This window comes from Rhamphochromis sp. 'chilingali' (genome assembly GCF_963969265.1).
Source record: "Rhamphochromis sp. 'chilingali' genome assembly, chromosome: 5".
Lineage (NCBI taxonomy): Eukaryota > Metazoa > Chordata > Actinopteri > Cichliformes > Cichlidae > Rhamphochromis > Rhamphochromis sp. 'chilingali'.
This window is the reverse complement of record NC_137932.1, coordinates 22,781,725-22,793,868: the sequence shown is the minus strand read 5'-3', so window position 1 is coordinate 22,793,868 and position 12,144 is coordinate 22,781,725.

The following is a 12,144-nucleotide window of genomic DNA, read 5'->3' as shown; positions in this document are numbered from 1 at the left end:
ATAAAGAAGGTACAAGCTGAGGATGTTGGTCGTTACACCTGCAGACAGTACAAAACAAGAGGAGGACAAAAAGAAGGTCCAGGCTTTATGATTGATCTGTCTGTTATTAACAGTGAGTATTTACATCATAATGTTTTTAGTTCAAACTTGGAACAAACTGAAATATTACAGCAGTATTTATTACAGTGATGATGCTCTGTTGTTTTTCTCTTTCCATATCTCCATCTTCACCAGTGACTGAACATGAGAACAACAATAAAGTCATTGTGAACTGCTCTGTGCTGACACATGAACACTATAGACACACAGTGGAGTGGCTGCATGAGGGTAAAAAGAAAATATCAGACGTGGAGATCAAACCAGGTTTCTGCTCTGTGACTGTGACATTTAAAAGATCTCACCGTGATCAGAAGTCACAGTTTTATAATTCATTGAAGTGCAAAGTGACAGATAAACACACTAAAGAAGAACAACTGTTTCCCTTCAAACTCAAGTCCTCAGGTGAGAAAACAGGTGAGATTATGTTCAAATCGCTTCACAGTGATGAGCAGACGTGTTTAACTGACATGATTATTAATTATAGCAGCGCTCTACATTATCTGTTTTTGTAAATGTAGTTTGCAGGTTTTTTTCTTTGAATACTTTTGTTTTATTTTGTTATTTCATTTCTTTCTTTAGGTGAAAACACAAAATCAACGACTGCAAAATTTACCTCAACAACAAGAACAACAACAACAATGAGATCAACAACAACAATGAGAACAAAAACAACAACAACAATGAGAACAACAAAATCTTCTCTAGAATCAAAAAAATCCTCACAAGGTAGAGACATCTGAAATTTGCTTTATAGTTCAGACCCTTTAAATTCTAGTTGTCGGACAATAACCTGTTAAGAATGTGTTCAAGTCACCTCACAGTGATGCTTTGACTGGTTTGATTGTTACATATTGCACCTCTCCACATTATCTATTCTTTTAAAAACAGCTTGGTGTTTATTTTTTTCTTACAATCATTCTTTATTTGATTTTGTAATTACATTTCTTTAGGTGAAGATGTCACAGAGACTAAATCAACACCAAATATCTGAATGTCAGACTGCCACTTGGGTGGAGACATTCAGTGACAGTTGTGATTTTAAAACTTAAAGTCTGAATGTCAGGTGGACTCTGGGCTTTGGGTGGACATTTAGTTAGAGCTCCTTCACACAGGCCTACAGACAGTGAGCGCTGACAGGAAGTGGTCGCTACGGGAAAATGTATGTTCACAGCTTCAAGGTGTACCTTTCTCTTTTCAGGTTTGTTATTATGGCTCATTATCCTTCCCATTGGTTTATCAGCACTCTTACAGTTTTTGCCCGTTGCTTGAACACTACAAACCCATGCTCAGACTAAAGTAACACAACGTGAAGCTTTTGTTACCATACCTCAAACACATGTACCCATACCTTAAACAAAAGCGCTGCTTTGCACCCCAGTACCAATTATGCAACACTCCTACTCCTTTATGCAACACACCTACCCCTTTATGCAACACACCTACCCCTTTATGCAACACACATGGTCCTGCATGCTACACTCTATTTCATACATAAGACACTTCGCTCACAAAATGAAATCTCAGGGTGCCATTCGGAAAACACATGTATCCAAAATACAAAACACATCGGATAATTGCAACCACTCAAATACACACCTGAAGGCACGTACTTGCAAAACCGAACACCAATTAGCCAACTACAAAAAGCCCTCAGCGTAGCCATTTCAAGAACTTTGCAAGCATGGATGGAGGGAGAGCAAGAGGAAGAGGAAGAGGTAGAGGAGGAGGAGGAAGAGGAGGAGAAGGCCGAAGAGGCCATGAACGGACCCATATTTCTGATGAAATAAGAGCAACTTTGGTGGACCATGTCATCAACCATGGCCTGACTATGAGGGAAGCTGGGCAGAGAGTCCACCCACATCTAAGCCGCTTCACAGTGGCATCTGTAATACGAACATTCCGACTAGAAAACAGGTCTGTCTTCACCTCTCTACCTTCTGCTCTACTCAGATGGTTTCATAGCACTGTTCTACAGTATATCACATTACCATATCAAGTGTACGGGGTGCTAATGCTCCTTTTGCAGCCAAAGTGGCTGATTCCTTATATTGAAGTACAGTGTTGTACAGTGGATGACACAGTATATACAGTAAAGTACTGTAAGAAAAATAAGCAAAGCGATGACAATATGTGGTTGTATTCCTCCAGAATGACCCGAAGACCTTCTGGGGGAGGACGGCAACGCCTGTTCACACAACAGCAGGAACTTGCCGTTGTGGACCTAGTGAGGGCAGACAATGCCATCCGTCTCCACCAGCTACGACGGAAAATACTTGCAGACAGGCGAGTGTTCAGCAACATAAACCATGTGAGCATCACCACCATCAGACGCATCTTGGGTAAACTCAGCATCACCATGAAGCAGCTCTACAGAGTCCCATTCGAGAGGAACAGTGACAGGGTACATATCTTTCTACGTAGCACTCATAATTCTTATTCTCATGTATATATCTCATGCACATATCTATCTTTCTTTCTACATAGCACTTTAATTCTTATTGTCTGCACTGAAGCACCGCAGCAATTTCCTAATGTTGTAAACCTCAACATCTGGCAATAAACCCATTCTGATTCTGATTCTGACTTCGAGCTGAATATGTACGGGTATGTGTAACTGTCCCTTACATTTACAATAGAGTATTGGTGAAGTCCAGTAGCAGCTGAATATGTACCATATCAGTACCACATGGATCTATTCTGAGAGCTACACAGGTACCTGTGTGATGGGGTGAGGGTGCCGTATGTGTAGCACTGTAGTACAGTGACATGTTCCCCTTTTTTTCAGAGAATCTCGGCCATGGATGGAGCTGCACAGCCTCATGAATACATTTTCATTGATGAAGCTGGATTCGACCTGAGCAAAACAAGACGACGGGGTCGTAATGTAATTGGCCAAAGGGCAATTGTGCACGTCCCAGGGCAGCGCGGGGGAAACATCACATTATGTGCCGCCATATGCCTTCGAGGGCTTCTGCACCATCATGCAATACTAGGTCCATACAATAGCCAACACATACTCACATTTCTAGATGCTCTCCATGATATAGTTGTACAGAACAGAGCAGATCAGCCCAGGTTTGTGGTGATATGGGATAATGTCAGTTTCCATCGGGCTGCTCTGGTCCAGGCCTGGTTCTCCAACCACAATCAATTTGAAGTGGTATACTTGCCCCCTTACTCACCATTTTTAAACCCTATTGAGGATTTTTTTAGGCTTGGAGATGACGTGTATATGACCGCCAACCACATGCCCGCATGCCTCTTCTGCAGGCAATGGAACAGGCCTGCGGCGACATTCAGGTGACAGCAATCCATGGATGGTTTCGACATGCAAGAGGATATTTTCCCCGGTGCCCAGCGGGAGAGGACACTGCTTGCGATGTTGATGAGGTCCTGTGGCCAGACCCCAACAGACGGCGGGATCCATGAGCCCACTTATGCACAATTGTCATGGTTTTTTGTGTTTACAGTATAGTGTTTTTTCTATTGCAGTATTATTGTGTTGTGGTTTTTTTTTTTTTTTGCTTTATCTGAATTCATGGTACTGCGATGTACACTATTGAGTAGGTCTATTTGCGTTTTTGGTTGTTTGGAAATGTGTCTCCTGTAAATGTGCCTTCTGAATACACAATGGAAATCAAGGACTGCAGTGTTTTATGTCAAGAAGACTAGTGTGCTCCCCCTGATCTGTAAGTGTTTGCATATGATGCAAGTATGTGTCATTTTGTCAACAGAGTTACATTTTGACAGAGGAATGTTAGGTTTTGACAGCAGAGTTTAGGTTTTGGGAGTGGAGTTTCATTTTGGCACAGATGTGTATGGTATATTTCCCAGTGTTGTGTCGTGTTTACTTGTGTTTAGAGTTTTGGCACAATGAGCGACGTTTTGCCAAATGTGTTCAAGCAACGGGCAAAAACTGTAATACCTCTGTAACTTTGCTCTGCTTCACTTCAGCAGCATTTGGTAATGTTCATATGCGGATTCATGGTTTTCTTCAGTTTGTGTTCTATTGCAGAATATTTTTAGCCAGGCCAGGAAACTCTCCTTCATGTTTTTCTGTGTTTTATCCTCAGTTACTTGGACACAAAGGCATTTGCTGTGATGCTTACACTTCTGATAAAGTCTCACAAGTGTCAGCTTTCTGTTTATAGATGTAAAAATATGGATAAGTGGTCAGAATTGTAACAATTTTGACTGAGGTAAAATTTCCCTGATTCAAATCGACTTAAATAGAAGAAATCAGAGACGATACCCAGCCCTAGTTTTCTGTGTTCTCTTGTATCTAGTCAAGTCTTCATCTCTGCATTAAGTATTTACTTGTTTATATACTTCATGTTTTATTTTGTTAATCTCGTGCTTCAGTTAAACTTCCTGTCTGTGATTGTGTCTGTTTATCCGTACCGCATCTCCACTTCCACAAGTTTTCCCTGTGTGTATTTATCTCCTCTTTGTTCCTTCTCAGGTATTCTGTTGTTTTCTACCGTGTGTTCTCAGTAAGTGGGATTCTGTTTTTTGTTTGTCTTCACTGGAGCTTTGTACTCTTGGACTGCTGTCAACCACGTGTAAATATGTCATGTTAAATCCTGCCTGCTTGTTTTGTAGAGTCTGCTTTTGGGTCCCTACAGCTGATAAATGCAGTTATTTGTTCCTATGAACTGTGAACATACACACAGGAGAAGACTAAAGAGAAGAATACACTGTGCTCACTGTTAGAGTGAAATTACATGTTATCTCAGGAAATAATTTTTTTTGGGGGGGTGACGGTTTTCTAAAGAAAAAATAATCTGTGTACGGAGATGATGCAGACACAAACCTGAAAACTCCAAACAGTCCAAACATATGAATATCAGTTATATGAGAGAATCTAAAGTGTGTTGTGTTGTTTTCCACAGGTGCAGAATGATGAAGATGACGGTACAGTGACCTTTGAAAACTCTCGAGACCCTTCTGCTTCTGTCAGACTCCACTGATCATTAACATCAACTCAGCAAAGAAACAAGGTGACTTCTGCTGAAGATCATCTCATCACATTTTATATGTGAAGAACACAGACTCACAAGATCATTTTAATATTTTCAATGTCCTTACACTCCACTTTTCATCCAGTAAGATGAGGATTTTATCATACAGTGTTTCCTGCCATGTTCACATAAACCTCCCGTGTCGAGCTACATACCGTCTCTCTCCCTCTGCTTTTACTCTTTTTGTCTCTCCATATGTTGTGTTTGTGAGAGAGAGACTGATCAGCTACATCTGTCTCAAATACCTAATCACAGCCATTTAAACACACTTTCATCCACTCAGTCATTTCTAGATTGTTGTGTTAGGTGTGTCTGTAGCATCACTCAGTCTCCATAGAAGAACCTTGACTTCTTTGCATTTCCTGTTTTCTCCTCTGACTAATCTTAAATTTCTTTAAATTTCCTCCTCCTGATCAAATACTCAGTTCTGGAATAACTGCCTGCTCTTCCTCCACCACTCACCAAACCCAGCAGCTGGAACCATTCACCCTCACCTGCATTTTCAAAGTCTTTGTCATAAAACTCTCAACCTGATTCCAGTGTTACAGCCTGCTTTAAAGTCCACTTCTTCTGTTTAACAATAATAATAATCAAAAAGCAAATGTAATTTCTAACCTGCATATAAATCTGAATGAAACAGTTTGATCTCACCTTCATCCAACATGAACATGTAGATGCATCATTTACCTGTCAGAGTCCGAATGACTGATAGTTCTTAAATCATCCGTCACTCTGCGTTATGTGATCTGTAACAACTTGTTTTTGTTATAACTCGTGAAAATATAACTGAAAGTATTTATGAAGCATTTTCTATCATGTGTGTACATTTGTGTGTGGACAGCTCACATTCCCATATGGAAAAGACATATATATATATAAATCTTATAAAGTTTGTATCTGTCTTGTGTGAAACTTGTATGAAAAGCATACAAGAGTGAAAACAGATATAAGATTGCTTGAAAAATCATATAAATGAAACGTGTATGTTTTGGATACTTACTAAAACAATATATGAAAGTAATGAGAAAGTGGCCACTTTCATGAGTAAATCATATAAGCTTTATATGATCCATTATATGAAGTAGGCCACATCTTATGCAAGTCTTTTATAAGTTTTCACTATTTCTTTTCCATATGGGTTGTGACAGCAATGTAACTGATGACAAGAGTTTAACTTCACTGTGTGCTTTATTGCCATTTTGCCCTCATTATTATGTTTTACTATAAAAGTATCACATGAAATACTTAACTGCCTGTTCTGTTTAAATACATTTACATTTTTATGAGCACACTGGTAGGATGCTCAGCTATAAAAGGCACATTACTGTGAAATAGTTTTAAAAGGTCAGTGGCAGTGACAGTCCAATCACTTTAACCTGTGAAACATCCACACCTCGATTAGTTATGACCAGATTTTAGCAAAAAGAATTTCCTGTTTCATGTTCAGCTGCTCAAAGTGGTGACTGCTGCAGTATCACTATGCTTCATTGTGGACGTAAAGACTTGAATTCCATCACAAACTAATTTGTGCTGCGAGAAACATGATCAAACACACTTTCTGCTTTTGCAGAATAAACTACATTTACAGAAGAGATGCGTTCATGCAAACATTTATTTCAGCTCTTAGTTTTCACACGTTTAACTTCCTCTATTCTCCTCTACTGGAGTCCTCCCTGTGACGTACTGAAATAACAAAAAACTTGCAAATTGCATCGAATAAACGTAGAATTTTACTATACTTTTACTATAAAAGTATCACATGAAATACTTAACTGCCTGTTCTGTTTAAATACATTTACATTTTTATGAGCACACTGGTAGGATGCTCAGCTATAAAAGGCACATTACTGTGAAATAGTTTTAAAAGGTCAGTGGCAGTGACAGTCCAATCACATTAACCTGTGAAACATCCACACCTCGATTAGTTATGACCAGATTTTAGCAAAAATAATTTCCTGTTTCATGTTCAGTTCATCAGACACGACCTATGCAGCTGTTTTTATGTCATCATGTATGTTTTTGGTTTTATCTACTGAAATTAGTGTAATTTTAGTAGTAAAAAGCTGCAAAGTTAACTGAACCTTGTCACCTTCACATTATAGTCAAATAATAATAATAATAACAATAATAATAATTAACACATGGTTGAAAAATTTTATTTCAACTTCCATTAATCATTGTAATGAATGCATTCTACCTGTACTTGAAACTGAGCTGATTTTGTGTGTAAATCCAAAAAGAAAAATGAGCAGCGTGCTGTAAACTATTAAACAAATATATTTGATTTTGCAAAAATCTGAATAGAATGTTTAGATGTTTGTGATGATTGATTTCATAGACCATTTATAATGAAGCAGTAAATAAAAGCAGAATGCAGAATACAAAGATCGCGTCTGATGTATTGAACATGAAACAGGAAGTTTTCAGCTTAGAATGAAACCAGCTCCAGATGTGTCACAGGTTCATCTAGCTGTAGTGAATGGCACGTTGCCATAGATGGCGCCATAGTTTAGTTGTGAGGATTTTTGTCTTTAAAGCATCCTAAGAAATTTTTTTTGTTTGTTTGTTTGTTTGTGCACAAAGTATTCTCAGTATTTACTTTAGTAGCAGTTCCTGAAAAGTTGAGTCCACAGCACATCTGTCTCACCCTCACCGGTTCATCTGGAACACCAGGAGCGGGCTGCTCTCCGCGGACATCATGAGGTCAGCTGACCGCAGCAGAGCAGAGCCAGGCAGCTGTTACACTAACGGGACCTGACATCTCCGAGAACACTGGAGATTTTTTTCAGACAGGCTCTATGTTGGCAAATCAACCGGATATTTAAAGATCACACCTCTTCACTCTGCGCCTAACAACTCTTCACAGTGTATTTAGTGACACAGAAACAGCAATAATACAAAGGTTTACTGTGAGGGAAGGTCCACGCCCTAAAGCGCATGTAACCAATCAGATGTTACGGTCTGTTCACTAGCTAAATTATTTCATGATTCAAGCACAGGAGCAATAAAATAATACATTAAACAGGACACTAGTTGAATATATTGATAAATAAATAAAAAATAATGACAGAGTTATCATTTGTTTGTGTATTTATTTTATTTTAATGCTGATGAGGCTACATTTGTTTGTGATGAGCTCTGATATTTATCTAAAACATATAAATGCACCCGTAATTAATGTAACTGTTGTGTTTTAACAAATCATACCGAGGCGTAATTCAGGAACAGAGCTTCATGTGAACATTACTCATAGTTTGAAATTAAGTTACTATAGTTTCACAAAAATCAAAAACCACTTGCAGTAAAACATCTCGAAACAACATTAACAGGCGTGTTGTGTTTAAGATGGTGGGAAGTCTAAAGACAGTCCAGTGAGAAACTCGTCAGTGTGTTAACCATTTGTGGTTCTGGTGTTTATCTGGTCATCATTACTGGCTCAACCCTCCAGAGCTCTGCTGCTGTTGTACCAACCGTCTCAACAAAACACTTCCCCTTCATTTCTCAGAAATAAATGACTTCATTGGTGCAATGAGGTGCCAAAAGGTCTCAGACCACTAATACATCTTATCTGTGTTTTTATCTAGCTGCTCCAAGTGGTGACTGCTGCAGTATCACTATGCTTCATTGTGGACGTAAAGACTTGAATTCCATCACAAACTAATTTGTGCTGCAAGAAACATGATCAAACACACTTTCTGCTTTTGCAGAATAAACTACATTTACAGAAGAGATGCGTTCATGAAAACATTTATTTCAGCTCTTAGTTTTCACACGTTTAACTTCCTCTATTCTCCTCTACTGGAGTCCTCCCTGTGACGTACTGAAATAACAAAAAACTTGCAAATTGCATCGAATAAACGTAGAATGTGGAAAAGCTTTTTCATATATTTGATGTTTAAACGTCACAGGCAAGTTAGAGATCTTCCGTACTGAGAACCAAATTCATCCAGCAAGTGTGTTGTTGATGTCACTATGAGGAAGTGAGCAGGAAGTCAGTGCTGTATTCATCTTTGTTACTGCCTCACTTGTGAACGTGAGAGCAAGAGTAGAGACTGAGAGAGACGGAGAAGCACGATGGCTGAGTTCAGATGGATTCAAATGTTTCTGTTCCTGATACTGACGCTTCAGTTTAAAGGTAAGAACACACAACACGTTATAAATGAATAACCTGATGTTACATCATTCATCCTCTAACTGAGGCAGCCATGTTTTGTTTGCAACTTTCTGTTGAACCTTTGAAACCAGGGGTGAGCTAATTCTCACACTAACTATGAACATCACAGTCATATCCATGTTACAGTTTATTTTCCAAATGTATTTCTCTTTTCCACAGCAGCAGTAACTGGACAACGCGGCCCCACATTCCTGATCAGACTTGGTGATGAGGTCACTTTGCCTTGTCAAAATGTGACAGTTGGTCAGCCTGAGTGTAGCAGAACTGACTGGATCTTCAGACGTTTGAATGTTGCTGACACAGTCAGGCTGATTCATCTTGGTTTGATTGAAGAAAAGCACAAAAATACATCAGACAGACTGAGTGTTACAGCAAACTGCTCTCTGGTCATAAAGAACATCACAGTTCATGATGCTGGTCACTACACTTGCAGACACTACACATCACAAGACCAACAACACTGTGGAAAATCCTGTTCTTCTCTGTCCGTCATCAACAGTGAGTATTTACATCATCCTTTCACATCAAAATGTCCTGTTAGAGAAACAAACTAAAATCTTACAGTAAGTATGACCACAGTGATGAAGTTAATTATCTTTATTGTTTGTTTTTCTCTCTCAACATGTCTCCATCTGTACGACTGAAGTGACTGAAGATGAGAACAATGGTACAGTCATCTTGTCCTGCTCTGTGTTGGAGTATGATCCATGTACACACACAGTACAGTGGATCTATGAGGGTGAAGAGAAATCCTCAGACATGCAGATATCACCACCAGGCTGCACTGCCACTGTGACATTTACAACATCTCACCTTAATCAGAAGTTTTTTGAGTCATTAAAGTGTAATGTGATGAATAAGTACAGTAAGAAAGTGCAGCTGTTTCCTTTCAGCCGTCAGTCCTCAGGTGGGACAACAGGTGAGAATATTAACTTTAATAACACAATAACACAAAATAGAAATATCACACCTGCGTTTGTCATGACTGTTGTAAAGGTAACAAAGTTTGTCCTACATGAACAAACTCTTCTTTTTAAATTTGTGTATTTGTTCAGATGGGGATAAATCATCAGATGGAGGTAATGGCAAAATATTTCTTTCTGTCCATCTCTTTGTGTTATCATTCATTTTTTACCTTGCTCAGTAACTCTCAGTGTGTTTCAGTCTCTTGTTACAAGTTGTTGTTTTCAGCTCATCATAACCACATTGAGCAGATTCATTAAATCTGTCTGTTATTGTTCCTCTATGTTTAGCAAACTCTTAATTGTTCATCATTCATCACATGGAAGAAAACTAAAGGAGTTTAACAAATGAAAAGAAATCAGCAGATATGCAGATATTACCTTCAGGCAGCGCTGCCACCGTGACCTTTACAACATCTCACCTTCATCTGCTTTTTTGAGTTATCACTGTGTAATGTGTGAGGTGTGACACATAGTGAGCATATTAACCTATTAAGCTTTTTCTAAAAGAACACCTTTTTAAAAAATCTGTATTTGTTCTGCTGGAGCTGTACAGCTGAAGGTGTACTAAATGTTTATATTAAGTGTTTATTTTTGTGAGAACAATTCCACACTTTGTAATGATATTTAAATATTGCAAATAGAAAGGTAAACACCCAAAAACATATACTCACCACAACCTATAACACTGTCTGTATTTATAATATGTGAAATCTTTGTTTTTTCTCCATAAAACAAAAATCTGAAACAAAACCTGAAGATTCAGATTTTCCATCATTGTTGAGATGCATCATTGTGTCTGTGGGATTAGCAGCGCTCTTAATATCTGCTGTTACAGTCAACATGTGGGCAAAGACTAAAGGTGAAAACATTCACAGAGTAAACTTTTATACCAGAGACGCGTTGATGAAGTTGAAATTTACTCTCTCTTTTTCTTTTAGTAAACAAACCGCAAAAGGAAAAAAGAACTGTGAGTATAAACACTGAATATTCAGATAATTGATCATGATTATGGTTTTTATGTTTTTGGATTCTGAAATCTTCTTTAATTGTAATTTATTGGATGCAACATAAAGATAATTTTAAAGAATTTCCACAAATTTACATTTAAACAACATTTAAATCTATTTGGAGTTTTTTGTTTCCAAGTGTTTTGTGTTTTGTGTCGGGGTGGGTTTCAGTAATCAATTTTCCAATTAAAATCGATTTTAGCTTGAATAACGTGATATCGATTCATTAAAATCCTAAATAACTTTTTAAATTTAAATGTATTTTGCCAGAAACACCAGAAGCTCAGGTTAAAACTTTAATTTCAACAACCACCACACAGCAAAAACAGTAAATGAGAGCAGATAATGGATTCCACACAAAGTGCGGACCTGAAACATCAGAATCAGCGAGCTGTCAGCTTTCTCACCCGACGCCACGTACACGGACACGTCGCCGGCTCACAGATTCTAATGCTACAGGTTTCATTACTTTCTGACCAAAATTCACTGAAAGAAGATACAAACTACGCTTCACATTTGATAAATATTGTTATTAATTCCCACCACGATAAAATCACACTTCCTACACAGCTCTCTCTCTCTCTCTCTCTCTCTCTCTCTCTCTCTCTCTCTCTCGCTCTCTCTCAGTGTTTCCCATCTCAAATCTCTGTTTTCTGCTTTATTCGTTTGCTTATTACGCACCAGCCTACCATTGTGTACAGTGCTGACGGCCGCTGTTTTGGTTGTTGTTGTTGTTGTTGGTTTTCTTTTCAAAAATGACCTCCAACAAGAAAGCCACATTTCTGGTGTTCGATACAGAAGAAATTTAAACTTTTTAAAATTCTGCCAAATTGCGAAATGCTTAGCTGTGTCCCTATTAATACCTCTGTAACTTTGCT